Consider the following 20,217-nt stretch of genomic DNA (forward strand, 5'->3'; position numbering starts at 1 on the left):
TTAACTTACACGTTTTTTCGTAAATGGTTTACTTTTTTAAAGTACACGTTACATATTTATAAGTAACAAAATTTTATTTCCAATGCAACTGAACTGTTTAGTGGCTTTTCTGTGATTTACTAAACTACTACGCCACATACAGAATATTCAACTTGCTGATATCATCTCTCAAAAATATTTTTATGTACCATAAAAGGATTTTGACTAATTTGCCATTCCCTGTATTTTTAGACGGACTGAAAAAGAAAAATAAATTGACCAAGTACAATAATATAAAACTTACTCAATTCCTCAAAAGTCACCAAACTTATTTACCAGCATTACAAGTTTTTCGATTCACAATATAATTAAAGTGTTTGCGAGAAGTAGTTAGCGTTTCTTTAGATGTACCCTAAAAGTTAAAAGTAAGAGACCCTTGATAAAACAACGTAACACAATTTACCTTTGCTAACTAAAAACACCTTTATAAGGAACAAATTTTGTCTATTTCGGTTGAAGATTATGTAGTATGCTGTAGTTATTTCCTATTTTACACGAGTTTACTGCATCAGTTTAACTTCTAACCATTATATCGTTTTAGTTTAGTGCTCTATTTGTTTTGAGGTATATATTATTTTGTGATTATTATGTGATTTTTTATTTATAAATGCAAATATTTATTTCTGGTCATATTGCTTCTCTATTTAGGCCTTCCAACCGAAGCACTCAAGGCAGGTACAGTATCATATCGGATCATATTATGTTAATGTATATACATACAAAACTTTTTATTTAGTTTAAGTAACGATATAAAACAGAAGGTTGAGGAAGAGAGTATAGAAGCAGGAAGGATGAGAGTATATATCAATATTTCAAGAAACGTCAATAGAACCCTTCACGTTCTATCTTTAAATTCTACCCAAAATAGTGACATTGTAAAAAAAATAACATTTTACCTTACAAGAACTTCATGAAAGTTAAAAACGGTCTCTTTTACAAGGTAAAGCAAACTTTTTAACCTTCGTATTTTTCCCTTGAGAGAAAACATTAAAAGCTAGAATGGATAACATTGGAATGATTTGGAAAAAAATTTTTTTTTTTTTTACTTGTCAATTTTATACTTTCAAGTTAACTTAATAGCAGTAAAATATTCTTCCTTAATTTAAATGTAAATAAATTTAAATAATAACCGAAAAATTCTTGCAAAATTTGATCACAATTTGTATGAAATCAGAGTCAAAACTTTAAAGTAACATTGACATTAATGAGACCTCAGAGGCTTCTGAATCAGTTGTGTGTTGAAATGTTTTATTTAGGATGTGGTAAACATATTGATATATTTTAAGTTCTAAGACTGAAGAAAATTGAAGTGTCTATCTGTGATTTCAAAATAATTGTATTTTTTTCAAGTGCATAGCTATTTATACTAAACTAAAAAACAAACGAAGATTTTAAAATTTTTGTCTGTCTCTCTGTCTGTCCTTCTATTTGTCCGATCTAATGTTCGGAAGATACGTAGATGAGATTGTGGAGCAACATGTACCCACTAGAGAGAAATTTTTGATATGATGATTTTTATAATAAAATTTATATGTATAGTAATGATACATCGTTCCATAGCTTAATTGGCTAGAGCGCCGACACGGTCAGTCGGATACGCGGGTTCGAACCCCGCTGGAGCGGTCAATTTTTGATATGATATTCAAAAATGTTTAGAATTCCTAATGTGTGGGTAACACAAAGATAAAATCGTACATATTAACTGAATAATATATATGTTTAAATTCCACGCGACGACCGTTTCGTTCCGTTCCAAAAGTTTTCTATTAAAAACAACAGTTTTCGCGAGCAAATCTAGATATCAATACTAATATTATAAAGCTGAAAAGTTTGTTAGTTTGTTTAAGCACGTCAGTCTCAGGAAACACTGGATCGAATTGAAATAATTTTTGCGTTGTGTAATTAATAGGGATTAACCGCTATTTCTTTTCCTCAAATTAATGCAGGTGATATCGCGGGGAACTAGTTATTAATATAAAATTTATTAATAGCAACTTATAATATAATAATAATAATTAGATAAATAACATTAAACTAAAAAACCTTAAGTATATATATATATATATATATATATATACATAATATAATAATTAAAAAATATTATTAAAAGGAGTCCCTTTAGGCAAGGTTCCGAAGATACTGGCAGCGTTCCCCCTTTGAATAGCTAGACTAATTCTTTGTCCGAAGTAGCTGCCAGCTCTTCGGTCTCCTGTGACGTCGAATAACCTTTTAGATATTTCCTTAAAAAGGGTTATAGCACTAGGACCCCACGGACCAAGGGTCTCGACACCGAATGGGACAAAATCATATTCGGAGCCTAGACCCCTGTATTTGTCTGCTTTTGTTTTTTCCGCCGCTTCACAAGCCGCACCAGCTCTGTTGTTGGTTCCATGTAGATGGGAAGGGGCCAGCGTGTCTGAACAGGTTGCATCCCATACCAGCACCCGGCCCATCTTCCATGGAATCAAACTCATACCGTCCGGTCTCTTGCCATCGTCTCTTGCAATACCAGTCGGCTCAAGTAGACTTGGCACGTTGACGGTGGCAAGGGACCGGCGTATGATATCGTTAAGTGCGGCATGTCTCGAGAAGCGGCCTGCACTTTTTAGGCATGACAGACCGTGATGTCCTAGCTTATCGAGATCACTGCCACAGGGACATTTATGAGGAGCGCAGACCGGAACCCCAAGCCGTAGACAGGTTGCGATTCGGAGCGTGTCAGGCTCAAAAAATGTTCCTGTATTTGTCGAAGGGTACGCGTGAAGCCAGTAGCCGGCCTCATGCGTACCCACGGCCAAAAGCCTAGCACGCGCCGAGCCTGTACTACAGCTTAAAAGATTTTCATAAGTCAATTTGCAGTTTATGTCGTCCCAGCTCCTCTGTGAATTTGGAGAAACTGGAAAATTTTGACCTGGGCATGCAATTAAGAAAGCGTTTCTAGCTTCTTCCAAACCAGCAATCTCAAAGTTTGAAGGGGATGCCCTTAAAATTTTACTTATGAGATTTGCTGAACTATGGACAGAAGATAGAAAGGCTGGTAAAGCGACACTGGAAATTTTGCGAATCCCTAAACCATCATAACGGATAGGTAGGGACGCTTGGGTCCAAGATTGCTCGTTCAGTTGCATATTAAGAATCGATTCTAAGCTAATTTTGATTAAGTCGTCTACTTGTGTTAAAAGATCTGGGTGATTCCAAAAGGAGCAGCAACGGAGCGCATACGTAAATTTAGGGACGAAAAGACAATATTTTAAGATGCAAAGTGCATAATGTGGACTAATTTCAAGGAGACGGTCAACTGAATTTTGAAATTTAGTGAATGAATTATTAATATATTCAGAAATACATTCATCAAAAATTGGAGAACCTAAAAGGTAAAGCGAATTACTGTTAACTATTTTAATATTTGGAGCCAAAATATTAAATTTTTGTTTTACGTCATTTAAATTTAAGTCGCAGTTATTTATAAAAAGTTCGCATTTGCTAAAATTAAGTTCCAAACCAATGGCTTCAAATTTATTTTTGATTAAAAAAAGGTCCGAAAACACAGTATCCACATCACCTCCTAGGGTTCCGTCGTCCAAATACCAGACGTTGAATTTTGAATTTAGATTTTTAATTATCGGATTTATAGCTAAACTAAAAATTGCAGGCCCAAGGGGATCACCCTGTTGACAACCTACTTCCGAGGACAGTTCATTAGAACGATATAATAATTTTGTTGGGTCAGCGTAACTGAGAAGAAGATAATTGTATAATTCCGGTATATACTGTTTTATTTCTGTCAGCAGGGTATCCCTATTTACCGAATTGAAAGCATTTTTGACGTCAATTTTGAGCAAGACGTCAGGCCGGTCGTAAGTTAGGAAAGAGCGTAAGGCATGGACGGCTGCCTCACAGCCTCCTTTTACACCGAAGCCTAACTGTACGGGTTCAAATTCCGAATTTAATTTTGGTAAAATATGTCTAACAGCAATTTTGGAGGCCAGACGTCGAAGTGTTGATCCAACAGCAATCGGTCTCACCCCTCCGTCCTTTTTGGTGAGGGCGATGAGGTTCGCGCCGAAAAGAATGGGAACAATTTCTGGATTGACATTACCGGAATACATAAAATTTATTAATTTAGTGATCGAATTTACAAGTTGCTCACCTGCATCACCCACAGAATGCGATGTTAAGTCTTTCAAATGTTGGAGTGAGATTCCATCTAAACCTGCAGCCGAACCTGGTTTAAAAGATAAAATGGCACCCGTAACATCTTTGTTTTGAATTTGAAGGCATTCTTGCCTTGCTGTTGGTGGGTCTAGAAAAAATGGGTTTACTGGAGCTGGAGGGTGTTTTGTCCGTAAGGCCTGAAGGGTGTCAGGGGTATCTGGTGATAGCACGTCGTTGGAGAACAAAAGGCGAGCGGCACCTTTGAGATCTCCGTCACAGATTTTGTTTTCGATGACTTTGTTGCGATTGCGAGGGGCATCATGCTTAATTGGAGGTGCGGGAGAAGGCGATAAATTCGGTTCATCAGTTTTTATTATATGTAATGTGCTGTATATAAAATTATATGCTTTATATAAAATTAATTAAATTAATACACACTCATACATAAACATACAGTATGAAGCTACATAAAAGAAATAAATATCTTTACTAGTTACAAATATGCATGTAAACATAGAGTCACCGCCATAAATAAAGTTACATTGAGTAAGTACACTGTAAACAACGCATATTTACTTGAGGGACTTCATACTTTATCACGTACTGGACGTCCACTATCCTCGAATAAAAAAGCGACAATATTTATTTTGATGTGGTTTTTCATGGCTCCATATTTTGTTTGTTTTATGGAAACTTGAGCTTTATATGAGAAACTAGCTTCCAATCGCGGTTTCGATCTCGTTAATTTAAGGACAGCTTTAAAATACTTATAAATAAACTCCAATAGGTGTATTACATTGTCATATCTGATATTATCATTAGCGTTTTATGCAAACATTAATGTTTACGAATTGCTCTTAAGTGTAAGTAAATTTTAAAATCACTGTCAATCTCCACAAATATCAATTCCCTTGTTGTCTTTACTAGACATGTGTTGAGAATGATATGTAAATAAATAAATAAACACCTCACACTTCGTTAAGTGAGAGCCGTTGCTCTCAGTAGGATTTTCCCCTGTGTCGGAGACATACACACATACACATATACATTAAATTACATACTTACCCATATACATTTATATTATATTATTATTTATCCATTTCTACATATATACTTATCCCTTACCTAAAGGTTATTGAACTTTCTATGTACATCACACACTCCACTGGTGTCACTATTTGAGCAAAGCCCTTGCCAGCGACATATCGCGCTGTTAAAAATTTCGGTGATGTGTCTTCTCGCCCCGCAGCCTCGACCATGCCCACGAAACTGCCTGTGCCGCAGTGTTGCCAACTTTATTTTTCAGACGATCGTACCATATACTAGAAAAAATCGTATTTTGCTAACATTTCAAGGAAAAAAATGGTACGTTATAAAATTTCAATAAAACAACGAAAACAGTTTTTAAACGGAATATCATTATAATTTTGAATTAATATTTATCATTTAAGGAATATGAATCAACATTTACCATTAATAATTAATATATTTTTAGATATGAGAAAAATTACTATATTCTAAAAAAATGGAATTGAGAACCTCCTCTTTTTTTGAAGTCGGTTAAAAATAAATTTCAAATTTAAAAATAAACTTATATTTTTACTTATTAACCAACAAAAATGAATCTAATTAACAATGTAGACTTAGCAAAAATTTGTATTACTCATATTTTTTTTTCACTAGTCACAGTCGCTATCAGAGTTATTAGGCGCAGCAGGAGATGCAGGAGTGGAAGTATTTATTCTTTTGTACATAGCTAAATTCAGTTTGCGTAAAATCTCGTCAGATGGCTTGAAGTCGATACATGAAAAAATACCACCTTTTGAAATTATAGGTACCAACAAAAAACTAGATTAGTTTTACGGAGCCCAAATAATACCAATATTTAGTACTGAAAATACCGATTTGGCTTAAATGACTGTCAGATTGTTGGGGTTTCCCCTATTCCCATAGACATCGCTGAGTCCACAGAATAAATATACTCATACGCTGCATATTTCATTATAGTGCGAATAATACAAAAAAAGTTTAGCTCGTTCAAGTCTTTTGCTGGTTTTTTTTTATAATATCAAAAATTAATTTAAATAGTTATCTATTTTTCCTTCGTTATGTTGATGGGTATAAGATTTGAAAAAATCGTATATTTTGCGTACGATTACGATTACTCGATCGTACATCGTACAAGAGCCAAAAAGGTCTTATAAATACGATTTAAATCGTACGGTTGGCAACACTGCTGTGTCGCTATATACTTTATTTTCCCGACATATGTCCTTGGATGTATCGTTGTTATGGTCTCCCGGGGTCGAGACCTGTCTAAAAAATTGAAAAAATTGTTATACGTACATAGTTATTTTGTATAACACTAAGCCTTGCAAAGACTCATTAAAATTTTCATGTTTGGATCTTACAAAATAATTATACTCGTATAATTATTTTGTAATTCTTGATAAATCGCTAACACTATAATTTGATTTTAATCAACACTTTTTGATTGAATAAGCTGTGTGTCAAACGATTCATGTTATGTAAAGTTTTTTTAGTACTATAAAATTAGAAGGATAATTATACCCTATTAATACCATGTATACCAGTTTTTCAAACTGCAACGGTTTACTTCTCGCGTAACCTTCTAAAAGTCTTTTTATTGGGAAAAAAGAAGCTTGTCTGTCTAATAAGTTGAAAGTTAGTAGAGGCTTAGATATTTAAACAATGTTGCTTTTAGGACAATGTCAAAAATGTAACAAATGTTGCGGTAAAAACGAGCTAAAATTTTGTTTTTTCGTAATTTGCCTTAAATTGTCCCATGTTATCTATACTAAGAGAAGTTAATGTTCTTATTAAAACATATTTGTACTTCTGCATGCTACAATAATCCTAAAAGAACGATATATAAAATTGAAAATCTTCTATTGCTGGGCATAGGCCTCTTTTTTATGTAGAAGAAGGATCGGACCTTAATCCACCACGCTGCGGAATTTCGGATATATTCCATACTATGAGTAACGATCTTAATCAGTTGCATATGACAACAACTGGGATCAACTGCTTATCATGCTCTTCGAGGCACGATGGGAAGACCCACAAGGACAGGACTCCAAACCGAAAAGAAATATTTGTGCAAATATAAATATCCAACCCGAGCGGGAAGTGAACCACTATACCAGAATAGTTGATGAAAACTATATTGCTAAAACATTTTGTGTACTAACTGACTACTGTAGACGAAAATTTCAAAAATTGATATTTATCTATTAGCAGCAAAAGTACAGATTAATTTGAAGTTTGGCTATGAAACTTACAAATAAACCCAAATATATCCTAAACGTGATAATAAACCTAACGAAATACTTTTAGGACAATTATGTAAAACTAGAACTAAACTAATAACCCGTAATCTGAAGCATTTTACCACTGGTGACGTTGTATTTTGTTTTGTATTGTTTAATCAGTTTTGAGGAAAATACGCAAATACATTTTATGTATTGTGTAACCCTTCAGTCGGAACGAAATTCTGTCGCGCAATTCGGCGCTCGCCCTAAAATTATTTACCTTTCATTCCGTTCACTAAATGAGTAGGTTTATTGGATTAAGTCCAGAAAGCTTTGCCCTTAATTGGGGCTTTCCGACAAATAACTTTTCTGTTTTCTCAAACTCGTATTGCTCTTAAATAACGCTCTTAATTAAATTTGTATACAAAAATGATTTGGGCAATTTATAATTTTCTTTAAAAAATAAGCCCTACGATGTAATCCACTTTTTGAAGAGGTTATTTTTTAGTCGTCGTTAAACTGACATTGAAACAAATTACAGCTATATAAATAATGTTTCATTTGCAAACAGAAATGTTTACGTCTTTTATTTGATCAGGAGTGACGTCAGTGTTACGGAAAAGAAAATATAAACTGGAAGTGCTTTCCCTTCTACTCGTATATGCACAATTTTAGGCACGCTAACGATAATAATTACTATTTCTCTGATTGGAATTGGAAAAACTTTGTTGAATTCCATCAAAATCAGTTTAACGGTTATTTTATTATATGAGCTTACATTTGTACAAACATAATACTAAGAAAAAATATATAATTATTATTTTCACCACACGTGCTTAACCCAGCATCATCGCAATGCTCGGCGACGACGAGTCCTGGAAGGCGATGGTCTCTTTCTGCGAAACAATAATGTCCCAGAAGGTGGAAAGCGAGCGGGTGAGAGAGGAGGCCGCCACTACGTAATGCGCCTCCAGTAACGCCCCTGTGCCCGTGTCGGGCCTGGATGGGAACCTGGTACTGCTAGACAGCGTTGTCGAGATTGTTCAGAGGTGAGCCGGACAGTCCCCATGGAGGAGAAGTCTGGCCTTTTCGCTGAGGCCAGCCTGTCGCTGGAGGTATCTTGTTGTCTACAGATCCGGGACCATCCAATTAAAGCGGCTGAAGGCTCCCGCGAGGGTTTGGTCGGTATTGCACCCTCAAGGTCCTGGATATCACCCGTAAATGGGTTCCCCTGCGATAAAAAAAGAAGTTTAACCCGGCGTCGATGTGGTGTCAAAACATAACATAAAAACTTAACATGTTATGCAAAAGACGGACTTAAAATCTTACAGCTTTATCTACCAGTCAGCCTACGACTAAGACTTACAAAATCAAGAAATAACACTAATAAACAATCTAGTAATAAAAAAATTATGTTTGAAATATAGTCCGCGTTATTTAATCACACAAATATACATACAAATATATACATACATAAAAAAAACATCCATACAAGCAATCACAAACAATATATCTAAGACTATTTAATCGCAAAATGGGAAGAAGACAGAAAAAAAGGGTAAAGAAGGGCTACGAATTAAGTTTACTTCTGTATAACTTCTCAACCTGGCTTTTAAAAACAAAATTTAGAAGGAGCGTTTCGAATTCTCACCGGTAATTCACTATTACATAGTACAGTAGTACATTCACAGTCTAATAGCACTGATTGTGAAAGAATTTGACACTAAACAGGATTTGTGAGAAGGAAAGAAAAGATTAAAGCTTTGAAAGGAACGTAGATACTTCGAATGATTGTTGGCAAAAAAATTAAATTTAGATTTTAGATAAGAAGATGAAAAAGGGTTAAAAATTAAGAATAAAAGCTGCATAACATCTGCGCACTCTCTTCAAGTGAGAATATTAGCACTCAAACATCATAGGACAATTTTAATAGGCACATAGGGTAACTGCCTAGGGGACGCTAGGGCGCGTCTGACTTGGCGCTGGACGTGGAACCATACAGGACACCAGCCACTCCCGCTGTCGGTACCATCATCTCACTGGTCAGCTAATCCACCATCCCCACCAATTGGCTTGGCGCCGAAAGAGTACCAAGGTACTCAGCATTCGGCGCCCGCCACTGGTGGAATACGGCGCATGAAATGGACAGCGAAGATGAACGAGGGTATAATGCGTGCGTACTATAGGGCTGTGGTAGGGAAGACCGGGTGGGCTGGCTACCCGGACAGTAATGCACCGCGGGTTCCTGCTGCTTAAGCCAACTTTAACTGTCACGGAATAGAACCTGGTAGATCGAGCTCGTTATATTAAACGAAACTGCGTATACGATAACCCTGAGCTCGAATGGTTACGATGTGAGGTTGCTCCTGAAGCGGAAACCGTGCCCACAAAGCGTTACATACTGGCAGCGCAATAAGAAAGCATTCTTAGCGAAGTGCCTGTGAAAGCGGTCGTTGAAGAAGCAGTGTCTTGAAAAGTGGAACAGATGAGAGGGATCTTGCAAAAGGCGATTTCTAGATTTGGACACTCCTCTGGAATAAATTCCGCGAACTTCCCGTCTCCTTCTTAATGCTGCGATGCAGAATGCCATTGAAGCAGCTAACATGCTGTTACCTACGTACTTAAAGAACAGCCTCGGCTTGGAGGATACGAGTTATATTCTCTTCGGTGGCACTCTAGCGATGCGGTCTTGTTGGAGCCAAGGCCCAGAAGCCTGAATGCACTGGTCATAAGAGTAGCAACGTTCTAGCCTGGAAAAGGAAAATAAAACGACTTATCGGCTTGACTAGAGCCCTCACTGGTTGGAAGGAGTCCAGTTCTACTGTGGAACTACCTATCACCACAGACAAGATGATAGTGGCGAACAAGCCTGATATCGTGGTGATGGACAAGGCACAGTAGCTGGTGTTTTAGTGGACATCACTATTGCACATGACGGGAAAATCGTGAAAGCCAAAACAGAGAAAAAACGTAAATATCCAGATACAGATCTGGCGCACGAGACTGTTGAAATGTGTGGATGTGAGGTTCTCTAAAATCCTCCCTATCTTAATATCTGCCAACGGTTTGATCCCAGTTAGCTTTGCTCTCCATCTGAAGCAACTGAGGATCTGGGACGGTTCGCTCGCAGCCAGGATGCAGAAGGCGGTATAACTTGACTCGGCTAGGATTGGCCACCGATTTCTAAGTCTACAAGCCCTAACCCCTGCCAGGCCGTAATTCTCCGCTCGATTATATTCACTTACGTAAGTATATATTAATTTATTATATTGTTTATATAAGTATATATAAATTTATTATATGTATCTATTTCATATTAAACGGGTGGAGACATCCAACATAATAATAATTGATATGGAATTTATATGTTGTCTAAAGCTATAAACTTTACTCATCTTGTTTTAATCTAATACTATTAAACGAGCAATTTTAGATATTCTGTCATTTAAATAAATAAATAAATATAAATAACTTATTTACTTTAATAAAATGTTAGTCTTATTATTAAAGTTATTTATTAAAGTATTATATCAGAAAAATGGTTGATTTTTTCATTTGTATAATTTAGCACTTCATTAACTTTTCACCCTAAATACATAATTCCTTTACGTCTCAATATTTTATCGATATTCTAAATATAACATAATTTAAACTTTAAACGACACTGAGCGCCAGTCGTTGCTGTTTAATGTTCTCTCAGCTATACAAACATCTTTCCAGCGCACTCAATTACCGGCGGACTTTTTCTACTTTATATCGAGAAGATTATTAGATTTTTTTTTTCTTTTAATTTTACTCTGTTGAATTTTATTTTATGTCTATTATATAACGTTCCAATATTATCGACGTTTCTTTATTTACAAAAATTATTATTCCTCATTCGTCGTGGTCTATGGAACGATTTGTTTGATGCTGTTAGGAAGATTCTCTCTTGGGATTTGCAAAAGCCTCAGGAAAATTTTTATTTCAAGAGAATCTCGGCCTATTACATTCGCCCTACTTCAAATGTACAAACTCATTTTTATTCAAAGTATACGTTTATGTTGATATTATTATATATTTCGTAAATATAAAATCGTACCTTATTCCGTATTAATTAGACTTGGTCATATCAGTATGCAAATTCAACCAAAATCTTAACAAATATTTCACACGTAATTTACACATTGAGTTTATTTTATGTACAAAAGATATTAAATAATTAATTTTAATTATATTAACTTATAAGACATTCCATAACAAAAAACTCAGAATTAGTAGCAAAACACTTTTATATATAATTTAGCCTTATTACTATTCCAAAAAGAAAATTAATTATTTATATTCATTAATTTTAACTGAGGTAGGGCACAACAGGAAATGTCCAACTCAAAATATATAGCAGCGTGACTGGAGTAGTAGGTACTATTTCAAAGCAGTGATGTGTTCCTATTGGTGAATAAGATGTCCAGAGCTCCAAGGGGGAATTGAGTCAGCAACACACTTGCGATGCGTTTGATATTGCTAACGTCTATAAGCTACGGTAATTGCTTACTATCAGGTGAGCCGTACGCATGTTTGCCGACCTAGTTGTATATATGACAAAATATTTATATTTTTATGCGTATTTTGAAACATGTCGAAAGGATATTTATGTTTTTGAATTAAACGACTCTGCGCGGAATAATACTTTAAGACATATTTGCGTGAGATCTCCAGCACACTTTCCGCTTTTCCTTATTTCCCTAGGGATAAGTCATCTCATATATAGAATAAGTCGTAGCGATGTCTTGTAGGATAAAAAGCATAGACGAAAGTAACGTAATATGTATTTTTTTATTTTTAAGTTATCGCGTAAAAGGTAAATCAGTTACGTTTCATTAATATTTGTAAAAGAAATATCTTTTAAAAATTATTTAAGCCGTTTAATTTTTGTAATATAGGTACGAAAATTAGTATACGGTTTCAAATTTGAACGCTGACATTTATAATTTTAAGTCATAATAAATTTGTAGGTGGAAAGTATATATCGTATTTTATTTGTGTAGGTTCGTACAAGAAATAAATTCCTTTTCTATAAGCGCTTCACAGAGCCATAACACATCAAGTGTATTGCTTATATGTATTTATAGTTGGATAAACACGGAAATGCCTTGACATAAGTATATTTATCTATTACATAGTACTTATTCGTCAAATGGAAATCTTGTTTCAAAATTCTTCAAAATTTAAATATTGTTTTTAAAACTAATGACCATAAGACTATGCTTTATTAACGTATTTAAAAGAAATTATTCAGCATCACATGTAAACAAATATTTTTCTTTTCTTTTCTTTCTCTCGAGTTGGTAATGTACCATAAAAAAAATTAATCTCTTGTCTAAGTTGATTGACTTAGATAAGCTTCAAAATTAATTTAAAAGCATGTTTTGTAAATTATGAAATAGTCACGTTTGTACATAATAATCAATAATGAAAATAACAGAAAGTATTTACGTGGATAGACGAATTACTTAAATTATATTTTACCTTTTTTTATCTTTAACTGAATTGTATTTTTCTTATGAATTAACACAATTATGAATTAATTACATTTATGAATTAATTACAACTTTTTTTTATACATAGATAGGCTGGCGTTTGACCGCTATTTCACCTTAAGATAAGTGAAAATGCGGTCTAAGATGGAGCACGCTTACCTAGAAGTAACCTATTCACTCACGACTTAGAGATCTCCAGGTCATAGCTTTCGGGAAACACAGACGCTGGTAGAGAGTTCCATTCTTGGCCGTACGGATCAAGAATGTATTAGCGAATCGCTTAGTGCGTATAGGGGGAATGTCAACCGTATAAGGGTGACGTATCCAGAGTAACTTAAATTTTTCTGACCCAGCATATATTATGTAGTACAAAAATTAAAAGTTCCATTATTTCAAAAGTCAACGATTGTGAAAATACGAAAGTAAAAGTACTTGTACAATAACGTAAGCATTACAACTATAAAGTGCCTTGTATAAGTACCTTAAGTGTAGATTACAAAACTCGGCTAAAGAAAATAAACAAATTTTCAATTAAGTCTCCCTAATGCTCCAAAATTGGATTTAAACACCACAAAATAAAAGAAACTGGAACATTAAATGTTTATTAAACAAATATACGTAGTTATAATTAAAACGTGGCTATTTATCATTACATCTATCCTTTCCAGTGTTTGTTTCAAATATATCTCAGTGCTATGTGCCAAAACGGAGATTTGAGCTAATAAGATTTAAAGTATCTATCATCACAGTAAGTATAGGGATAGTATGCATAAATGTGTAATGACTATCACCCAGATGTTGCCAATTCTGAAAACCATTGTAGACTAAAATTATGTGCGCGAAAACGTATATTATTTTTGTATGAGTTAATTATTTAATGAAGATTCACAATGAGACATACAAATTTGTTTTTTACTCAGACTTCATAATTGAATAAGGCTTTTATTTATTATTAACATTTTATAAACAGATTCCTTCATAAGAAACGTCAAAATGAGTATTCCATGAAGCAAAAAAATATATTTCGGAAGTAACATTTTAGTCAAATTAAATATTTATTCAAATTTTTCGTATAAATATATGTTTTGGAAAATAACCAACACTAAGCATCGTTAATATATGTACCACATTATTGAAATTATTATTTAATATTATTTGTTATTCCATTATTATTTTTGTTATCAAATATCAAAATTTCAAATAAACTCCGTGAAAATGGTATGTTGCGTAAAATGTAAATTCATTCACTTTAGCTCGATATTAAAAATCGAAACCCTACGGTATTTTTATTACGAAGACAAAATCATCAATTACGGGCCATTTTAATAACGAACGCTTTCACGTGTGATTGCTACAATCGCATTATTTAAACACGATGTTTCCATTTATGTCGCAAAAAGACGTCAGATTATTTATTATACATAGACAAGTAATTGAAGCTTTTAATTGTTCTGTTGTTTCTGAAGTAGAAAAGATAAATTTGAAATTTTTAAAAACCTTTTTCAAGTGTCAATGTCAAACGTCTTCAATGTTCTTAAATGCACACTAAAATATTTAAATTATAATATTAAATGCGAATATAACTCTGTGTCACGATTTCAAGCCTAAACTATAATAACTGATTATAAATAACTTGTAAGAAAATAAAACATTGAACTTGGTATTTAGATATTGAATAATAGGATAATATAGGATGAATAATAATAACAGCTAGTATTTAAAAAACAAGTATCGTAAAAATCATGCACAAAGTTATTATTCCATTCAGACGAAGGCGCTAGTCAAAGCTAGTGGTAAATAGTTGGTTGGTAAATTTTGACAGTTTGACAATGGACATAATATTGAATAGTGTCAAAATGACGCCGTAACGATTTTATGGCTACACACACTGTAACTTCTAGTACTTATGATACTTTTGAAGACCTATTGAAATCAGTTCCTACTAATCGCTCTCTAGTAAGCATTTTGCAACTTTGTTGCATGGAAATTCAGCGCCACATTATTAGTCAACCAGCATTTAATTAGGGCGTTTGCGTAATGCCGATATTTTTTCTTGTCATACAATAGGAGTCAAAACATTGAGTGCACTCACTATTAAATACTAGACGCATTTCAGGAAAGATGCGCCTAGCAAAAAATGTATAAAACCCAGCAACTACAATAAATAAGATGTTTTCTTCGTCTATTGTTATTTAAGTATGAACTCATTGTATTGACCTTTTGAGTATTTTATTACCCTTTTCTCCATGTAAGATCGTCCACTAATTCCCAATGACTAGGTCACAATGAAGATTATTAAATAATAATAGTGATCATCAACAATCATTGTTCTTTTACGGCTGATCTCAATAACCTATATAAATTAAAATTCCGTTACCTACCAGAAATTTTCTGTGAACTATATATTGATTGTCACAGAAAAACTTTAGTAGTGCACGCAGTTTAACTTTAGATATATTATTGTGATCGGCCTTTATTTATTTGAATTAGCGGCTTTCAATAAAGCCTAAAAAAAGCATGGATGATTTAGTTCATGTTCAATCAATGTGCATAGTATAAATATTAATTATTCATTGTCTTGCCTTGTCAACGTCGTTTCGGTATGTTTTTGTATCATGTCCAAATCATGTCTTCTTTTTAAACACTTGATAATAGGTAAGTGGTTACCGTAACCTATAGACGCCTGTAACACCAGAAGCATCGTAAGCGCGTTGTCCATCTAACCTCGACCCTCCCCGGAAGCTCTGGCCACCATACTCACTACAGAAATACAACCCTACTTGAGAACACTGTTATTCAATTGTGATTTTCTGTATGATTGTGAAACTTCCCCAGACGAGTTACTTTAGATTTTAAGCAGGATATTTCCTGCTGTGCCCTATCTCAGTGATCTCGTGTCGTTTTCTTTGTAACCCTAATTTTATATTGTATAAAAAAAAATTTCATCCTTCCGGCCACTGTAGAGAAGAATTCTCGATCGATAGAATAAATAAATAAGAAATGTCTATCGAAAACCTAATGAAAAAAATGTACCTATTGCGTTAAATAAGTAATAATTGTGAACTTGCAATGAAAAAAAAATCTAATTACTTCGAAACAGGCGGTTGAAAAATTAATTAATTAAATATGCATTATTCTCTTATAGAGGTAATTTCGCCTTTGTCAATATTTTTTTTATAAACATGATGTATAATTTTGATTTTAAAGTGCAATGAAGAATATATATTGGGGATGACTCAAAAAGTCTTTGTGAGTAAGAAGTTATAAGGTAATACGTATAAAATATGGAGCCGAATTGAGTACCTGCTCCTTCTAAAAAGTGGTTAAAAATAGGTGATTTTATGACTTTATGAAGAAATAAAAATTTATGACGAGCAAGACACGTCACTGGCATAGACAACTCACGGTGTCCTGGAAGAACAATAATTAATGTGTAAAATAAACAATATTCAAAGAAATGAAGTGACATATAATACGTAACTTACGAGCAAATTACCGTAAGAAACGGAAAAGAAGGAACGTCTTCCCTATATCCTAGACCGATTGAACTCATTTGACTTGCATTACCATACGAATAAATAGTAAAATGTAATTGAACATACGTCACTCCACCTGTATAAGTGAGGATGCGAATGACAGATGGTAAGACGTCAAGATTGAAATAAGCTTTTAGAGCATTTCATACTTACTGAGAAATACTAAAAACAAATTGGTTGTATATAATGTATATCATATAAAAGATTTACAAAACACATTTCTTAAATTGTTTATTATGAATTAAGAGGCAGTTAAAAAAAAGTCGTAATTCGGTGCGTTAAAACTGACTTCTTGTGTGGCGCTCCCCTCGTCGTTATCCAGGAAGAGCTCCGCAAATAACTTCTTTTGCATCCAAACAGAAGTAACAAAACATGAAACTAAATGCGAGAGGGCTACTCTCCAAACTATCTCCGAGTGCTTAAAACTGTAATTAACAAAAACTTTAAAATAAATTACTTATATCATCGTTAATAGAATTTTAATATAATATTTTTTATTCGTTCTTTTTAATTACTGTCGACGATATATTTCGAAAAGTTAATGAATTTTAATTCACTTAAAACTTTTTCTATAAAACTTGATCGCAATAAGAACAATTTAATGTTATATAAGTAGTATTTTTTAAATATAATGTTAACATCGACATAAAACTACAAACCTCTAGTTTAAATTCAAATATTTTGTAAGTTAAGCATTTATTTAGGCCATTGTGATCCAAATGTCGGCGTAGAACACATTAGCGGAGACTTCAAACTAATCAAGAATACAGGCTCGTTCGAGTTAGCGTTACGCGTGTACGATGTTGATAATTTATTAGCGTTTATTCCTATATAGCAATCTGTAGGAATGCCGTTCTATTACGCAGACTCCGTTCAGATCTCTCATCCAGTGAGCTGCGGGAGTGGGGACGCAACGGTCGCTCCAGACTGTTCCAAATACAGTTCCGGAACTATATCGCCGAGATATCGCCGAACGCGCCATTTAAAGACGACAGTGTGTTTACGAACAAAAGTTTATAGTTCTTTCTTGGATATTTGAATTTATCGCTGTGGTATGGTGGCACTATGGAATTCTATATAAAAATTGTCTTCTTAATGGAATTGGTAAGTTAAATTTATGCGAGTCGATGATTTGTTTCATACGTTCTTTTATTTATAGTAACTTTTTATTAGTTAGAGTTTATGAACCGAAGCTATTTTTAATACTAATGAAGCGTAACATTAACTGTTATGTCTAAAAAGTTTTATATCTTCATGTTATTAATAATATAATTTTAATGAAAATGCCTTTTGTCTCAAATTTTACTTTTTTAATGACCAATTAATAACTACAAAAGATGTTAAATTTTATGCATGTAATGTTTTTTAAAATAAAAGTTATTTGTACAATTGTGATCACTAAAATAATACACAAACTTCTAGATATGTAAAATGTTTATTTAAATGTAGGTATAATTACGATAAAAATCAATTGATAAATTCTCATACGAGGCGTGTATTTCAAAATCGACAAGCCGTCGCTTAGCACTTCTCAGCGGTCGTTTATTTCCGGGGAAAGGATAAGCGTCATTTGTTTGATTTAAGCGAAAACAAGACTATTATACTTTATTTCAATTATTCTTTTAAATATATACAAACCTGATTAATAAATGATTTGATTGTTATTATTTATTAACTTCTTTTTATTTGTGTAAATGATTTGTATTGATATAATATAATTTAAGAATTAAAACAATAAGTTAATGAACTTTTGATACAAGCTTAAAATATTTAAAAAAAAAAAGATACGGACTGCTCAAGCTATTGCGATTATAATAACGAATTAGATAAGAAGTATACATTATATTCCAGACCTTTAATTATAAAAAAAAAAAAAAAAAAACAAAACAGATTAACTTACGTTTTATTTAGAAGATTAACTAATTTAAGTAATTATATTGTGTTTCAAAAGTAGCACTAGTAGTATTGAAAAAAACATTCCAATACTAGGCTCAGGACGATAAATAATTTTATAAGCGTACAAACTTTTTATTGTTACTACCGTACTACAAATAAATACAAAACTGGCCTAGCATTATTATACCTGGTAATAAGCTATGATTTATTTATTTTTTTAATAATCTAAATCTTGAGCTTCTGAGTCCCAGTAGTAATTGAATTATCCGTATCTTATCTTAATGTGCAAAACTAGAGTTCTAGTAAATTTTATAGTAATTGATACAATTAATCGACAGCGTTGGAAAATATTAAGAGTAACAAGAAGTTCAAATTTCGCAAACAATTCGTAAGCTTTGAAACTTTTAACGATATCCTTAAGCGCTGAAACAAAACAATATACACTTTGAAAGCATTAAGCTTCAAGTAGTGCTAGTGGGACACAATAGATTTCACCAATGATTAGAATGGAGACATTGCAGTGGATAACGATCAGTGCGGTCAAAGGAAGTGTGTTGAATTTTAAATAAAACGTATTCAATGTCCGAGCAGTATGAAGTATGAAGTCAAATCGTGCTTAGTTTCAGTAATTCAGACAAAATAACATTTTTGGTTTTAGTAACGATTTAAGATTTTATAAAAAAAAAAAATAAGATATCTTCAATCTACGAACTCTTATTACAGTTTTTTTTAAGTTTAAATAAATAAAAATAAATAAACACCTCACACTCAATGGCCCCAACTAAGATTATCTCGTGTCGGGGATCTGGACACACACAAACACAAACACCCAGACCACGGAAAACATCTGTATGTATTCAAACGTTTGCCATGTACGGGGATTGAACTTAAACGTTTAGAGTTTATTTTACAGAAAGATTGCCTTAAGAAATTTCTTTTCAAAGCCGCAAAACATAACAAGGCTTGTAAGAGGGAAATTGTGGCCATAAAAGCATGTGAAATTACGCAAATCTTCTAAACTTATTAAAAACTTTTGACTTGGTTGGATTGTCTGGGTATTAAAACGTGTTTAAAAATATCTAGCTTCCACATAAACCCATACAAATGGAATAAACCCAAATTTTGTAATACAAAGTAGTTGAATGAATGGACATTGTTACAAATCAAATTAAGAACTGCACTGCTGTTAATGTAGACTATTTTTTCTTGAAAATCACACAGAATTTTTTAGGCACATTTGGCGAATCTTTTATATTCTACTTTTTAAAACAAAATAGGTCATTATAAATTCTTACGTTTAATTGTCTTGTTGCCGAAACGAATAATTATATATTTATTATATGGCTCAGGTTAATATAGTCAAGCTTAATTTATAACATTTTATATAAAAATACCTTAGAAAATCTGCGCTGTGAGTGCCGTTGAACGTATTCCCGCTGGGTAATCTGAATATGGCATTGGGCTGCCAGAGTACTTGATGTCAGATTATGACGTTTGATTAAAACGTGTGTTAACTTATTAACAGGTACGAAGTGTTATATATGTGCCTGGAATATTAAAATCAAAACAGACTAAATGCGTTTATTGTAAATTTACCGACAAATCGAAAAGCAATTATCTTATAATCAGCAAATAAGCAATAATACACCTATTGTAGTAACATTAGAGATATATTATATTGTTTATAGTAAAAATATTACAATATCTACCAAACTATTAATTTCACGCTGTGTTTAATTTAGTGTGAATATAATGTAATTGAATAATTAACATAACATCACAATTAATAATTATTTGATT

The 20,217-nt window shown here is 33.1% G+C and overlaps 1 long non-coding RNA gene across 1 annotated transcript; it reads right to left on the reverse strand.

The window, feature by feature from the left end:
• Nucleotides 1–16,735: 16,735 nt before the first annotated feature.
• On the reverse strand, nt 16,736–19,876 carry LOC123655315. Its single transcript, XR_006743380.1, has 2 exons — nt 19,812–19,876; nt 16,736–16,946 (listed from the first exon to the last, which is right to left on the reverse strand). It is a non-coding gene; the product is annotated as an uncharacterized LOC123655315 (long non-coding RNA).
• Between the last annotated feature and the right edge of the window lie 341 nt (nt 19,877–20,217).

This window comes from Melitaea cinxia, chromosome 7, assembly GCF_905220565.1.
Source record: "Melitaea cinxia chromosome 7, ilMelCinx1.1, whole genome shotgun sequence".
Taxonomy (NCBI): domain Eukaryota; kingdom Metazoa; phylum Arthropoda; class Insecta; order Lepidoptera; family Nymphalidae; genus Melitaea; species Melitaea cinxia.